Source organism: Caretta caretta, chromosome 4, assembly GCF_965140235.1.
Source record: "Caretta caretta isolate rCarCar2 chromosome 4, rCarCar1.hap1, whole genome shotgun sequence".
Lineage (NCBI taxonomy): Eukaryota > Metazoa > Chordata > Testudines > Cheloniidae > Caretta > Caretta caretta.
In genome coordinates this window covers 132279750-132296611 of record NC_134209.1, presented here as the reverse complement: position 1 = coordinate 132296611, position 16862 = coordinate 132279750, and the positions used below count along the sequence as shown (strand labels likewise).

At 44.9% G+C, this 16862-nt stretch overlaps 2 non-coding genes across 2 annotated transcripts; one reads left to right on the top strand and one right to left on the bottom strand.

Annotated features, from left to right (window-relative positions):
- Positions 1-11610: 11610 nt before the first annotated feature.
- TRNAI-AAU (transfer RNA isoleucine (anticodon AAU)) lies at positions 11611-11684 on the bottom strand. Its single transcript has one exon. It is a non-coding gene; the product is annotated as a tRNA-Val (tRNA).
- A 111-nt stretch (positions 11685-11795) lies between these two features.
- TRNAA-CGC (transfer RNA alanine (anticodon CGC)) lies at positions 11796-11868 on the top strand. The gene has a single exon. It is a non-coding gene; the product is annotated as a tRNA-Ala (tRNA).
- Positions 11869-16862: the final 4994 nt, after the last annotated feature.

Genomic DNA, 16862 nt, shown 5'->3' with positions numbered 1-16862 from the left:
TCCCTTACTCTTCTCAGAGAGCTGGAGTATGGGGGTTGACTGGACAGTGCTCTGCAACTCTTCACTAGACCTGCTAAATCAATCCCTGCTGCATCGATTGCTGCAGCATCGATCTCCCCATAGTGAAGACCAGTCCAATGATGCTTCTGCAGTTTTGGGATCCAAATCTGAAAATGTTGGTCGTAATCCCCACTTCCCACCTCTGTGGTTATGTTTTCCCTTCTGTAAAATAAGAGACAAAAATACTCACCCACCTTTACACAAAGCACTTTGCGATCTATTAATGAAAACAAAGTGACCATTTAACTGCTACTAATAACTATATCTATATGTATAGTGTGTAGCAATGTCTGTTGTTAAGATTGCAAAAGTTATGGAGAACTGGAAAATACTTGTATTTTTGGTTCTCAAAACTATCATATATCCCGCAATATTTCAGCGTGATACCCTGCCTGAAATCACAGTTAGCTCAACAGCAGTTGTTAAATAAACCAAGCAAGAAAGGTAAAACAGTAGCATAGACAAAGAGCAACCCCTCAAAACACAATAGAGAGGTTTAAACCTGTGGAGAGAGACTCCTCAGCACCTAAGTGGCAAGAGGGCTGTTTGCCAAAGCTCAGAATCTGGAGATCAGAAGACACTGGTCTGTTAAAGGATCTGTCCCACAGAGAGGGAAGGGGAAGTCGTCACCATGCTGTGACGCTGACACCGAAAGAAGACTGAGTAGGAGTCGGGGGATCTGCTGCAAGCAAACTGTAACTTGGTGCCCAAGGAGAACAGAGTGGTGTCAGGTTAACTCAAAGGTATGCCAAGCATGGCTAAGAGGGTGTGTAGGTCTCTCTTTTTAAATCCACTTCTCTAAATAAAAGTCATATTCTGTTTTGAAAAAGCTGCTTCTCTATCACTGCATACTATTACTGTCCACAAGCTCACAAAGGGAAATACTGCCAAGCCCATTGGGCCTACTAAGTAACATGATCAGCAATGGAGGGTGTAGCCCAGAGACCCAGTACAAGAATGGGATGAATTCTGTGTAGAGAAGAGAAGGCACATTTTGCCACTTGATATTGGTGCCTTTGGGGAACTGGAAAAAGTCTCAGAAGGGGCAGCCTGGTCCGGCACCATGACACAAGTGTTTCCACTCTAAGGAAGTTAGAAAAAGTTATAAACAATTATCCTGACTACAAAATAAACAACTCTGGCATGGCAATGGTAGAAAGCTCCCGGCTCACAGTTGTACTTCTTTGGTGGGCTAGTGAAATCTGGCAAATTCTTAATCTTAAAAAAAGAATCCTTAAGCACTTTGTTCATACAAGAGTCTGCAATGCAATCTCTTACTGGTCTCACAGCATTCTACTGGTTCTGTGCATGCAGGCCAGGAGAGTTCTCAGGCAGCGCTGTGTCTGCCATGATTAGTGAAAGTCATAGGATATGAAAAAAGGTATGTATATAAAGTATGTCAAGGCTCCTGTCTCATGGACTGCAAATATTATGCAATACAGAATGTTCTACTCTAGACTAGCAAATAGTTGAATCTAATGGCTATTTTTAAAACGAAGGAAATTTCACATAAAGAGAAATAAGAACCCAAAGAAAGTTGTAAAATGAAGCACTTTAAAATAATGAAATGGCATATTTAAGGTTGCTGCCTTCTTGTGCATATGCATTACAACACAATGTTTTAGTTGATTACCTTTCTTCCGCCCTGACCCAGCTCCCACCAATCTCATTCAGGTACATTATGTACAGGCTTAGAAAGGGCTGAATAGCGAATTGGTCTGGGCTTTAGAATGTCTCCAGGCCCTCTCTGAGGTCCAGAGAGGCCCGGGCCACTTCCAGCTTTTGAGACCCCAGTCATAATAATAATAATAAAAATACCCGCATGAAAACAAAGTAAGGCACCAAAAAAAAAAGTAAGACATAATTTGAATATTTTTTTATTTAACAAATGCTTTTCTAGCCTTTTTCTGTGCAAATGCACTAATTATTGAGGAAAAATCTAGCTTTCGTGCAATGTCACAGTTGATATTAAGCATGGCGAGCCCATTCAAAAACTTTTGTCCCATAGTTGAGCGGTGATAGTTCTTTACCTGCTTCAACAAATTCAAGGTAAGTTCACCTGAAGCCACTGATTCAGGCAAACTGACAAAAATACGCAATGCGATGGGGTGTTTCCTAATATCACAAGAGAGTCCAAGTTTGAGTATTTCTTGAAGCAATTCCTTTGGCTTGCAATCCAATTTAAAATTCATGGAGTATATTTCTTTGAGGAAGAGGACCTTGGTCACTGAGATCTTTTGCGATTTTTGTTGTACTGTTGCTGAAATTGTTCAGCTGCAGAAAGTAGATCTTCATTACTCAGTCTGTTGAATTGCCTTCATTACTCAGTCTGTTGAACTGCCAAAGAAACCCAAATTAGTTGCAGTGACTCAAATGAACGTGTAAGACCTGATTGAATAGAATCAGTGACAACAAGGAAGACATTGACCCTATAATGCTGCTCAGCATCGGATTCAGTTGGTAAGTTGCTACTGGTGGAGAACTCAGATGAAATGCCAATATTCCATGTTAGTAATTTGGACTCACTCAGGATCGTATCCCATTGTTCACAAATCTGTTGAATGTCATTGATAAGACTTTCAATGTTATCCCTCTCAACATCAAGTGTAGCATTGCATGCTTCAATTACCAGATTTGTTTGGTGGATCATTGTAAGTTGCTTCATCCACAAAGATGACATCAGAATGCATTCACATTTGGACATGTGCTTCTGAACAGACTGAAGTTCAGTTCAAGCCTGTGCAGTGAGATTGGGAGATTCAAGCTCATTTAAAACCTTTCTCACTGAATTCAAATGCTGCGCAACTGGTTGAACACCATCAATCCGTGCAGACCATCTAGTTTTGGGAATCCCATGCAGTGAAACAGGAAGATATTGCTTCAGAATTTCCCACCTTTGTGGACCGCTACTGAAGAGATTGTACATTTGCTGAACAGTTCCAAAGTAAGTAATTGCCTCCTTGCATGATTCAGCACAGTCAACACCTACAAGGTTTAGTGTGTGGTTTCCCCAGCTGGCGAAAATACAGTTTGAATTATGCTCAAGCAGAACGGCTTGTACACCATTGTACTTCCCAGCCATATTACATCCATTGTCATAGGCTTGACCAATGCAGACTTGAAACATCTAACTTAAAACCTTCTAGAATTGCTAGTACTTGAGCAGCAATTTCTTTTCCAGTTTGTTGTGAAATTATCAAACAAAATAAACCCTTCTTCAATTGAAAATTTTGAGCTGTCTACAATCTTAACATATTGAATAACCATAATAGTCTGTTACTTGTGCGAACAATCTGGAGTGGCATCAACAATGATTGAAAAAACACGTGGCATTTCAAATGTGATCAAGAATTGTTTGTACGAATGATCCACATAGCTCAATAAACTCGTTTTGTATATGTGTGGAGAAATAATGGACTTGCATGTACTTTTGACTCTCTTGCAATTCTCAAACACGTTTAACATGCTCTGATAAAGTGGGTCATATTTGCTGAGGAGCTCACCTATGCCTAGAAAGTTTCCATTTGCACGATCACTAATACATTGACTGGAACCAAAGAAAGTCAATTCCCACTCAGAAAGAAAAAGGATGCACTCAAGAAGTTTTTTCCAGTTATTAGTTTCTGTAGAAAGTTTCAGTCAAGAGTAAATTCTCAACTGAACTTTCAGCTGATGCTGCCCTGCTGGCTGATTTCCAGGCAACATAGTTTTCTTTGTGTGATGTTGAATTCTCATGTGATGGTATTTGGTCTTTCAACTTCCTCCAACGTCTGTTGATGCCCCATCCTGACTGATCAGAGAGAACTGATGCATTTGCAGAACTTTTGTTCAAAATGAAGCAGGGTGCATAGGACAGAGATTGTTTTTCCGTATTCCAGCATAACCAGTCTCTTGTGCAGGTCTCACCATTTGAAAAAGTTTTAGTCAGCAGATGAGTAGGGAAAGCATGATTATCAGCATCTCGTGGAATGCTACCTGGAATTTCAAAACAACTAATTTGAAGAAAAGATTGCATTTGCGCCTCATTGTTCTTGTCAATAATTCCAGTGTCAGTCACAGTCAAACCTGTAGTACTCATGAATTGCTCTTGCTGCATCAGATCTACATCTTCCTGTTGCTGTTCAGTTTCTTGATTGTAAACAGGATCTTTTGCTGCATCTGTTACTGTTGGCACATCTCCTTCTTGACTACTGTCCTCATGTTCAGGTATTGGCATTGAAATATCACCTGTTGCAGTTGCGGAGTTTTCATTATCTGTAGCATTGTTTGTTGGGTAAGGTGTGTTTTCCAGTGGTTTGAGAAATGAAGTTATTGGCTTTGAGCTCTTAGCTGCTGCTTCACTCAGTTGTTTTCACCATATCTTGCTTGCACCACTTTCAAATCTCCTCTTCATAGTGATCTATCTGGTCAATATGTAGCCTATCCACACTTGAAATATTCTGCTGTAAATAACTAGCTTATCTACACTTGAACTCTTCTACTGTAAACATGTACACAAATGCTGAAAAGACTTAAAATGAAGGAATACTAATTAAGAACACAAAATGAAACAGTCAGACAGGTTATTATCCTTATCACTGAATCAAAACTCAAGCATGCAAGGTATAATATAATAGGCTGAGCTGAAGACAAAGGGATGACATATAAATACTAAATGCAGACATGGATATAGACAGAGGGATAATGTCCAAAAATTTCTAATGTGTGTCCTCATGAAACTCACTGTACAAGATTGTCCTCACAAATTTTCACCTTGAATATCTGGACCTATAGACGACAAAAGCCTATGATGATGGCCAAGCTAGGTCTCAACTAACCAGTCACCTCTTTTAGCTACCATATGAACATAATAATGAGGAATTCTCAGACAAATAATTCCTTAGTCAACTAGATGTAAAACTATAAAGACACTAAAATGTAACAATTCTCTACCTTTCAACATGCACTTGATTCAGCACCAGCCACTGCTAGTGGTTTGTTTATATAATCAGCTGATCTGAGAGGACAGATTCATCACAGTCTAATCTTGTGCCATCAGAACTGATATATTTTTATTAATCTTTATGAACATATTTAACTTTAATATGACAATCTATATCTGTTAACAAAAAATATTTCTTTAACCAAATCACATCTCTTATTTGCTTAAACTTACAGCTCTAAGGTGAGTGTGTGTGTCACATTTCGGTCCGATAGGGATGCGCATAAAAACAAGTTGTAAAACTCATCAAATGCCAAAAAATTAACATGTGCCTAAATCTGAGGCCCCCTTTGAGCTTGAGGCCCAGGCTAAATGGCCCTCCTGGCCCTCCCTCTGATTGGCCCTGAATGCCTCACGTGATGCTGGAAAGAAATCCATTCATGCTTATGAAGCACTCACATCATGGTGTGAAGCACCATAGAAACAGCTAAAACAAAAATCTTTATTTAGGCCTAGGATAGCATGAAATAAGTGGGCCTAGGCCACACATTGAATAATGAGGATGGAAAAAAAAAAATAACTGAACAGCTGCCAAGTGTCATCACACACTGAAGGAGGCAGAGAGACTGAAAAAAAATAGAATGTATCATGTATTTAAAGGCTGTAACATAATGCATATGCACAAAAGGGGCAGAGTTAAGTTAAGGTTGTGGAGTAATATACTATTTAAGTGAGAAAGCATGGCATAACAGAAGGGATGTTTTTTTCTTGACTTTCATAGAAATGCTTGCAGCATGCTGAGTAGTGTACCCAACTCTATAAAGGAAGAAAATACATTTAATAACAACAAAGCTTATTCGGCAAGATTTGTACACAGTGCTAAACGGTAACACTGATCCCCAGATCAATACTGGCTCACGCAAGGACACCAGTTGGAGACTACAGCAATTTGCATCAAATCTCTCACATGTTTCACTTGACCTCCTGCGGTGCTGCTGCACCTGCTCTTTCTTAGCGATTCTCATCTCAGTGTCACAGCAGTGCATCTCCATTGACTCCAGGGGAGTGACTTATATTTGCATATCTGAAAGATGGGTCAGACCCACTCATTTTATAATAATCTCAAATAAATTCTTATTTTATAGACCAAAAAAAATCAACTCCCTCCTTTTCTCCCCCAATAAGGTCACTCCTATTTACTATGCTCTTTGCATTTCTGACAGCCTCTGTGGTGTCAATTCTTCTGACTTCCAGTTTAGATGGACAAATTCCGGAAGCTCAATGCTTTAGTTCTGAAGCCTCTCTAAAACATATACGCTGGGCTTTTCAAAGGCACCTATGGAAGATAGGTGTTCAATTTCCATCAAAATTCAATGGGATTTGGATCCTAACTCACTTAGACTGCTTTGAAAACCCCGGATTTAGACTCCCCAGTACACCAGGATTCATTTTCATAGCCTGGTCACAGCTTGGATATTTGGGGGCTACTGCAGCAGCCATCCCGCACTCCTGGTCCCACTTTGAGGGGAGCTTATTACTACCCTATGGTGGAAGCAGATGGCCTGTTATTAGAACCCACATGCTGGGCACTGTGCTCTTCCAAATTAAAAACCTACATGTTCTAGGTTGTACACCAAACGGCATTGTATGAATCAGAAGCTTATTAGTAGGGGTCTACTTAAATCATGGAGAAATCACATTTTCCACAGGTTGGTCACGGCATAAATAGCAAATTTTGCTGATGTGCTGCATATATATGCACACTGTATGAACTAGTATTGTACTGTACTACGCTGATGTTTATAAGTTACCCAGGCTGTGATTGACTCTCTCCCCAAAAGTGACAACTCCCCCCTGCACATACCATCCCACCCTGACTTCTGCGCTGCTGGAGGCAGCTGTGCTGCAGCCACTGCTCGCCGGCCCCCCCAGCTCTGAAGGCAGCACAGAAGTACGGGTGGCAATACCATGGCCCCCCTACAATAGGCATGACCCCCTTTTGGGTAGGACCCCTATTTTGAGAACTGCTGTGTACTTCTGTATATTTTTACCCTAGAGTATAGGGAAAAAGTACACTAAGTCCAGTCATCATGGTCTCTGATGCGTTTTTCATGGCTGTGAATTTGGTACGGCCCTACTTATTAGGGAGGGAGTTGCGGTGGGAGGAAAGGCTCGTGGGGGGTTAGTTGTTCAGTTGTCAGTAATTAGCTCCAAAACAGTAGGTTGGCACTATATGCATATATGCAAGTGTTATAGACTCCTTTTCCTCTTCTCCACCTGGAAACTTATATGTTTGCAACACTGAATGTTGCCAGATACAGAAAAGCAATCTGGAATTTTATCTGTACAGGGCTGTCCCTAGCAATTCTGGGGCCCTACACAGCCCCCACGCGGGGGGGAGGCCTCTGCGGGGGGGAGTGGGTGGGCTGGCCCCAGGCCTCTGCGGGGGGTTGGGGGGCTGGCTTGGGGGGCAGGAGGAAACCACCCCCAGCACTCACCGGGAGCGCGGCTGAGGCTGTGTCGCTGCCCAGCTGCAGAGCTCAGGGGAGCGGGGGCGGGGCTGGGGTGGGGAAGGGGCGGGGCGGAACAGGGGTGGGGGCCCTGGGGAAGAGCCAGAGCAGGGGCTGGTGCCCTACGCAGCTGCATACTTTGCGTATGGGTAAGGAGGGTCCTGTATCTATACAATGAACAGCAAGCCAGTGAAGATAATGGATTGAGATGACCCCTTTTCCTGGAACAAGACAGCAGTTTAGCCAGAGCATTCTGCACTCCGATGTTCAGAAAGCAAAGATTTTGGAAGTAATCCTACTGTAGTCTATGGGCTGCTCATGAGCATGCAGTTATGTATGTTCTTAGATCTCCACTAGATTAGGACCTTATTTAAGCCCATTATGAAAAAAAGGGGTGAAAGAAATTACAATTACCAACACAGGACGATATTAAGACGGGTGTAATGATTTCATTAGAGGCAAGATTGTATCCTGGCAACATTCCAGATGTGGCGAATTACAAGCCGGAAACTTCCCCGGGGCGGGGGTTGGGGAGTCAGATTCAAAGATGGCACCGAGATTTCTACTGCAGGGAAAGAAGATGAAGTGTTTGGAGTGATTTAAATAGTAAGAAGGACACTCAGACTTGTACCACCTGAAAATAAGACAGTTCTTTCTCTAGCAAAAAGGGGTCTCTCTCTAAAATCAGAAAGACACTCCATTTAGCAATCAGAATTAGTTGTGGGTTTAGCCAGCACAATCCCATAATAAAAATATTTTCATTTTTCTATATTTTTGTAATTAAAGATTAGGGTGAGCAGAGGAAGGATAAATAGTAAAATACATTTAATCCTCTATTCATAAAAGAGTAAATAATTGCTGAGATGTGCAGAGATTTTACTGTGCATATTTACTGTACATTCTTGGAACCAAAACACACACACACACACACACACACACACACACACACACACACACACACACACACACACACACACACCAGTAGTTATCTAGTCTTAAGTCAGTTGAAGTCACTCCAATTCACAGCCAATACAACTCTGAATCAGAGTTAAATGACAGAGTGAAATTCATCCCACTTTTAATTTAACAAAATGATGCAAGTAGTCCTATTGCTATCCCACAGTGCACCAGTTACTGAAGAAATGACCCATTCAGTTATTTTTCTGCATTTCACTATACAAGGGTCACCATTGAGTTAAGTGGGAATTGTGTTTATTTATGCCTTGGCAAATTGTGTGTGCATGTGAACTTATGAAAAAATGCTCAGTGGAAAAAAGTAAGCTCTCCATTCCCAGAACAGGTACAGTACAGTCAGTAGCAGTGGAGACTCCTCACCCTACCTAACAATACTGAACCCTTTCCAGCAAGGATCACTTCTAGGAGATTGAGAATAGCACAGACATACCTATTCATTCTTTTACTTCTGCTCAGACTACCAACAAGACCTCCAGTTATTGTCACTGTGCTGTGTGCATTTGTGATGTGGACCCATGTCCACTAGGACATGGACTAACATCATCATAGAGATGAGGTGGGTGAGGTAATATCTTTTCCTGGAACAAACTTCTGTTGGTGAGAGACAAGCTTTCGAGCCACACAGAAGCTCTTCTCTCTCCCCAACAGAAGTTGGTCCAATAACAGATATTACCTCACCCACCTTGCCTGTCTAATATCCTGGGATCAACACAGCTATAGTTACACTGCATAAGACCATCATGGGCCTCCACATGACCATTAAAATATGTGGGTTTTTTGATCACTACAACCAATCTGGGCTGAGTTTGTTTCCCTTCTGTGCAAGACTTATATTTGCATTGTAGATGAGGAAAACAGAGGACAGACATTTGCCTGGAAGCAATTAAAATACAAATTAGAAGATAATTAGGGGGAAAACCAAGTAAATAGACAATTTTGTGTCAAGCAAGAAAGCTTATTTTGTGTCTATTATCTTATTAACATTTGGGTCTAAGTTTTAGGAAGAAAGTCTCATAAGCTATATGCCAGAATAAAATTAATTACAAGGGCTGCCACAGAGCAACTAGACCCTTTATGCGGAATCAGGGCCCATCTTGGAATAATGGATTGCCCCAGGTGGATAATTAAGGGTTAATTAGCAAATGAGCACCTGATCCTAATAACCATTACCCAAGCTCAGTTAGAGAGAGACTCCTAAGATGGAAGCTCCTTTCCACAGGAGTCGTCTAAGAGGCCCGAGCAGGGAACCTAGAGAGGTGTGCTACCGTAGACAGAGTTCTCTGCGGAGCCCACTAGAGTAGGGAGCCTAGAAGAGGTGCTCCTAGAGGGAGAGCTGCAGTTGGCAGGCCTCCAGAAGGTACCAAAGACACTGGCAGGAAGCCCAGTTTGAATAATACTACATGCTGCCCCTGGGGAAGAACTGCAGTGGATGGACCTCCACAAACCCCTGACTTCAAAGGAAGCTCTTCCTCTGGTAGTGGCAAGAGTGCTAACCCGAAGGATGGAGACCTGAACCTGGTGAAGAGCCTGGATGGAAGAGAACACTGGACTCAAGTGGGGGACAAATGAACGAAGAATGAGTTGGTCATCCAGATAAGATGCTGAGGTGAAGGTTGTGTTTGTTTTGCATTGGCCTCTCTGTTAATAAAGATAAGTCTTCAAATGGGCTGGGTGCTCTTTAGTATACAAAAGGTTTATCAGGACTGGATATGCTGTGGGGGGGCGGGGAATTCAGCTCCAACACCATGCCCAGCCACTAGGGGGTGCTTGGGACAGCTTGCAGGATGATGGGGCTGTCTAGATTCTACAATAATGCAGCTATTCATGCATATGGCTTTCTGAAGATAATAACTTAACTGATTAAACTATGTATTTAGTACCACAATGGAGGTCAAATCTATCGCGGGGAAATGAGACTACTGTTCTAGTGCTGCAGGCAAGAATAATTATCAGGAGAACCAAGAAGTAAATTCTTTAATCCACATGGTAGAAGATTAACCCATATATTTCTGCTGCTTTTTCTCATTTACAAGGGAAAGAATGACAAAGGAAAATATACTGTACCTAACAGAGGTAATTAAAAAGTAATCAGTCACTGATGTATTGTACTGTTTTGGATATTTAATCAATCATTACTGATTTGTCTAATTTGTGCTCACTGTGGAGAGCTAAAAGACTCCAATTTTATTGTAGACTACAAGTATACAATTCATACTGATATGTGAGGTATATTAACATAAGTGTTCCGAATTAGATAAACGGACTAGTTTATTCAATACATGCTTTATCTTTTTATTTGTTGGCTTTCTGCACAAGTAGGGCTATGGAAGTAAAGTTTAGCTATGCCAATGCATCTGAATGGGGTTTCTACAGTGCCTCAATAGCCTGCGATAAACTCTTGGTATGTGCGTTTGGCTTCCACTTGGTAGAGTCCCTTGCCTGCGTCTTCCTTGTGTCCCAGGGATGGCTACTGAGGCCAGCAGAATTTGGAAGAAAAGGGGTAGAAAAGAAAACAATTCAAGCTGGCTTAGAGTGGTGGTGCCCTTGGGCCGAGTGCTCCTCCTGTTCCTTCCTGTCTGGGCTCCAGTGTGGGCTTTGGGGCTGCCTGTGGGCAGTGGGAGGCTGGGGTCCAGGGAACTCCCAAGCTCACCTTGCACAGGCTGACTCTGAAGCCTCTCCCCTAGCTTGGGGTGCCGAGTATTAAGCCTTCCTCTGTGGCTTGGGCTGGAGAGCATGATCCACTCTTGGGTACATTTGGGTGGAGATGGCGGCCGGGAAGAATTCGGGCCATCAGGTCAACCCACTGGGGACAAGTCAGCAGCCCTGCGATTTTGCTTCCTGGGCTGTCAGCTCAATCCTTATCTTCTATGAGCTGGAAAGGCAGCTGACCAGGTTCAACCTTCTCCTCCCCTCCCCGGGCCCATCTCTTTCAGTCACAGGTCAAGGAAGGAGCCCAGAGAGGGGAGGAAAGGAGGTGGACAGAGCCTTGTCCTGACAGCCTCTGTGCTGGCTGGCCAGCCCCTTCCCCCAACAGGGCTCTTGCCTGCTTCCTGCAAGCCCCTCAGCCCATCTCCCTTTAGCCTCTCAGACCCCTAGCAGTCATTGAAAAGAGCAGAAGCCCCACTCTCCAACCAGCACACAGAGTGGCCAACATGGGGCTTGAAGCCATGACCTTGGTGTTGTTAGCACCACGCTCTAACCAGCTGAGCTAGCCAGCCCACAGGAAACAGGTACTTGCCTGACCCTTTTGGAAGGAACCACTGCCTGGCGCAGGGACAGTGAGGACTCAGGTATGACATGAGTGGATCAAGCAGCTTGTGGGCAAGACAGGGGAATTAGCTCAAGTGGTAGAGCGCTCGCTTCGCATGCGAGAGGTAGTGGGATCAATACCCGCATTCTCCAGCAGCAAGGGAGCCACAGTCCTTTCTTTTAGAAGCCATTGACAGTCAGGCAGCTGAGCTCCTCCAGTGGCCTCCATCCCTCTTCTGGCTTGGCCTCCCAAAAAGCCAGCCCTTGCGGAGCAGAAAGCTGTTGGTCCAAGGCCCTTCTCCCCTTTCCAGTGGCTGGGAGGCTGGAGACAGGTTGGGGAAGTCAGCTCAAATGGAAGAGCATGGGAGAAGTAGTGACATCGACACACATATTTCCAGCCTGCTCTGCTGTAGTGGGGGACCTGCCCCTTTCTTGCTGAGCTGTCACTAGAGCACGATCCCTTTCCCACTCCGTCCCTCCCTGCTAGTCGACAGAAGGCTGATTGGCTGGGAGGGAGTGCCACTCAAATACAGAATTACTCACATCCCGGGGGTCCATGAAGGGAATGAGGAGATGGGCGAGGGGGTGGGGCACATGATACCAGCTCAGCTGAGATCATGTAAACCACACAGCCTCCTGATCTCAGCCAGCATGGCAGCCGTGGACCAGAGCACACAGATGGCTTGTAGAAAGCCAAAGCGGGGCAGGGCTGCGTTGGTCTGGACCAGTGAGTCTGTGGGTGTCTATCCTGGTGGAGGCAGGGTTGTTTTGCTGTATGCTGTGCCGGGGCCAGGGAGCCTGTGTGAGCCCTGCTAGAGTTCCTGAGCTGGGCCTGCTCCTGGCTTTGCTTGGGTTAGAGGAAAGTGGTGAAGATCAGAATGGCCCTCCTGGGTGAGACCAATGGTCCATCTAGCCGAGTATCATGTCTTTTGACAGTAGCTGATGCCAGGTGTTTCAGAGGCAATGGTAAGAGTAGGCAATCATCAAGTGGTCTATCCCTGTGTTGTCTTAAATTCTGTGCTTGTTTCAGGGGCTAACTCTCACCCCCCCGACACACTCCAGGGAGGGAGCATTGGTGTTTATGCCGAGGTTCTTGGCAGGGACTTGGGGCCCCTTCCCCAACTCTGGGTAGCCCCCCAACTCAGGCTGTGTTGTGCTTCAGGCCATGGAGCCCTTGCCTTTTTTCCCTGGTGCCTGGGAGTCTGGCTAGCTGTGGGGAATTAGCTCAAGCAGTAGAGCGCTCACTTTATATGTGAGAGATAGTGGGGTTGATACCCACATTCTCCAAGCAGTTGACTGAGGGCTCATGGTGGGTGGGCTGGTCGGCCAGCTAGCCAGGCAGCTGACTCTTGGCCTTGCTGTCCGTAGCAGTCAGGCCAAAAATCAAAATCCATCCTCCTCAGGCCCACAGCCCCCCAGGGGCTCCTTTGCACCATCTTGGCTTAATTAGTGCCACACTCTGACCAGCTGAACTAGGCAACCTACAGGAAGCTTCTCAAGGTGTTCCCCTGGAGTGGGCTCTGATGTGAAAAGCACCTGGAAGTTCATCAGCTGTTGCAAGAAGTGTGAATAGAAGGAGTAGTGATTGGGCTGTAGCTTTCCACATCATCTCAATTTGAGCAGCTTTCCATTCCCCTTTCTGTGTAATGTCCCTCCCACTGGTTTCATTTGCAGAGCTGTACAATTCTGGCAGAGTGGCCATTTAGAAATCTCTTCCTCTCTCTTTCCTTTTTTTTTTTTTTAACATTAGGAGCATGAGGACTGTTTGGGTGTTTCAGTGTGTGTATTTTCTCATATATATTACATAACTGGAATGTGTTTTGTACTAGATATGCCCGGGGAGAAAGTAAGCCAAATGACTTACCGGTACACTGGGGCCAGCTCTGGCCCTGGGAAGGGGCGGGGCCTAGGGCGGAAGGGGCGGGGCTGAGGGGGTCAGAGCCAGGCCACCCTGCAAGGTACGTGCTCCCCCCTTCTCCTCTTCCTCCTTCCCTCCCTCCCTCCCCCACTGGGGTAGCAGCAGCAGCCCGGGTCTCCGGGGGCTATTTAAAGGGCCTGGGGCTCCCCTGCTTCTACTGCCCCGGTCCTTTAATTAGCCACCAGAGCCCTGGGGAAACGGCGCGGCTCCAGCGGTTATTTAAAGGACCGGGGCGGCAGAGGCAGCTGGAGCCCCCGCTACCCCAAGACTCCGGAGGCTATTTAAAGAGCCTGCGGTTCCCCTGCTTCTACTGCCCCAGCCCTTTAAATAGCCCCCGGAGCCCTGGAGTAGTGGTGGCGGAGCTCTGGCGGCTATTTAAAGGGCCAGGGTGGTAGAAGCAGGGGAGCCCCACAGCTGCTACCCCAGGGCTCCAGCAGCGGGGCTCTGGAGGCGATTTAAAGGGCCTGGGGCTCCAGCCATTCTCAGTAAGTGTCCAGTCAAGGAACACTTAAGATGACAATAGACATTTATAGACGCCAATCCACACTTGAGCTTTCCTGGGAACATTTGGGCTCACATGTGAACCATGGCATTGGCCTGTAAATAACTGAGTCATGCATGGACATGTGACTTGCCTATGTGACTTCAAAACTCCATCTTGTAGCTGTGATGCTGCATAGGAAAACACAAGGGGTTTCCACCCACAAGAGAGAGACTAAAAAAGCCCTGGGAAATCCCTCCATTTTGTTTTCAGCAGGTACAAAAGATAGCCCCTCCTCCCAAAGAGATGCCTGAAAGAAACTGGAACAAAGGACAGTAACTACAGGGGTGGGAGTGATTGCTAGACCCAGACTAAAAGAGGCTTGGAAAATCTCTGAGGGTGAGATTTACCTGTATTTAGTTTCTTACTGTATTAGGCTTAGACCTGCATGTTTTATTTTATTTTCCTTGGTAATTCACTTTGTTCTGTGTGTTATTACTTGGAACCAGTTAAATCCTCCTTTTTATATTTAATAAAATCACTTTTACTTATTAATGAACCCAGAGCAAGTATTAATTCCTGGGGGAGCAAAACAGCTGTGCATATCTATCAGTGTTATAGAGAGCGAACAATTTATTAATTTACCCTGTATAAGCTTTATACAGGTTAAAACAGATTTACTCAGGGTTTGGATCCCATTGGGAACCAGGTATCTGGGTGTTGGAGACATGAACACTTCTTAAGCTGTTTTCAGTTAAGCCTGCAGCTTTGCGGGGGATGTAGTTCAGACCTGGGTCTGTGTTGCAGCAGGCTAGCGTGTCTGGCACAACCAGGCAGGGCACTGAAGTCCCAAGCTGCCAGGGAAAACAGGCTCAGAGGTAGTCCCAGCATGTCAGGTGGCAGGCCCAAGGGGGTTTCTGTGATTTAACCCGTCACAGCTTCATAATCAACAATGTCCATCATTCTGGCACCACCTGAGGGCTACATCTCTCTCTCCCATGCTGTCCACAAGCTAGCATGTAACTTTTGTAATGTATGCTGACACCACTATATCTAATGCATAGCCAGTAGGGGTACTTCTCCTCTTCCTTATTTGTATTTCCTCAGCCTACTAATGCTGAGGTGCCCTTCTCTTATAGGTGAAGATATTATGATCTCAACTGATCATACAAGTCAGTTCATTGCCAGGGCTCTCTTGTGGCTGGATGTTTTTTCAAATTTTCCAAAAGTTGGTGTTAGCTCATGTTTCTGTGGTTGGCTTATGTCATTATGAACAAAAGTCCCCCATACGCTCTATTTCCAGTTCCCCAAAACGTAGGGGTTGCCTTTGGGACGTTTATCTTTGCCAGAGTTCTTAGGCCTCAAGCCTTATGCTAACTGTTGAAGCTAATGTCTTTAGCAGTGTTTCTCAAGCTGGGGTCTGCAGACCCCTGGAGGGGGGGTGTCTGTGGCCCCCGCTGATCAACTCCTCCCCTTCCCTCCCAGCGCCTCCTGCATGCTAAAAGTCCAGAGGCACAGTGGGGCCCCAGCTCCTCACTGCTCCTGCACCCCCCCACACACCAAAACTCCCTCCCAGAGCCCGCACCCCAAGACCGTGCCCCATCCTGGTGAAAGTGAATGAGGGTGCAGGAGAGTGAGCAATGGAGGGAGGGGGATAGAGTGAGCAGGGGCAGGGCCTCAGGGAAGACAGCAGGGCAAGGGCTAAGTAGAGGGACTTGGGGTTCCCAAAATTTTTTACATCAAAATGGGGGTCCTCAGGTTGCTAAAGTTTGAGAACTGCTGTCTTCTAGGATACAGGCCTGTGGGCAGAGCTGGCCCACAACATTTTGGCACCTGAGGTGGGGAGTTCAAATGACACCTCCATGCCCCCCCTCTTGGGCCAAAACTTTGAAAAGTCTCAATTCTGCCTTCTTCCTGTTCTACTCCTCTCATGGCACTGCTCTGCTACCTACCCCCATAAAGGAGAACTAACAACTTAAAATTCCTTGTTCAAAAATTTTAAGTAACACTTAACTTTCAAACTCCTGAACAGCAAATGTAACTTTTCTTGTCTTCATAGTAAACACTAGCATTTGTATCTGTTTGAATAATCAAAGTGGTGCTTTCCGTGCCTTCATGGTTGCAAAGCTTTGAACTTCTTCCTCTGAAGGTCCACAGTCTGGGCCAGCTCATGCTCTATTGAGATGGTTGCAAGGCTGACTAGCCTCTCCTGTGTCATTGTGGAGCGTAGATGTGTTTTTATTAACTTCAGCTTGGAGAAGCTGCGTTCTCCATTGGCAACTGTTACAGAAACGGTTAGAAGTATGTGCAGAGCAACAAAAGCATTTGGAAAGGGGGTGGTCATCTTATTTGTGCACATATATTCCAGAACAGCCTTTGGAATTGATCCTGCTGAAATGTATCTTGAAAGGGCTTTCAGTTCATCAGCTAAATCACTCGCATCAATATTGCACATATCATGTGTCAACACTGTCTCTAGTGCCCTGCATTGCTGGTGTATGTCTTCTTCAGGTATAGTGCGGAGTTTTGGAATATCATACAACATCCCAAATATACTGCTGTGTTCCTTGAGCTGCATGAAACGTTCTTCAACTGACTGTATTGCACAATTTGGCACCTGGTTAAAGAATTCAACTTTGAGTTGTTGTTTGGGGGTCTCTTATGGGATTATCCTGTGCCTTGTAATCAAAATGTCTTCTTCGTTGGTGATTCTTGTATTCTTGAATGGGTGGGAAAATATCTTCAGTG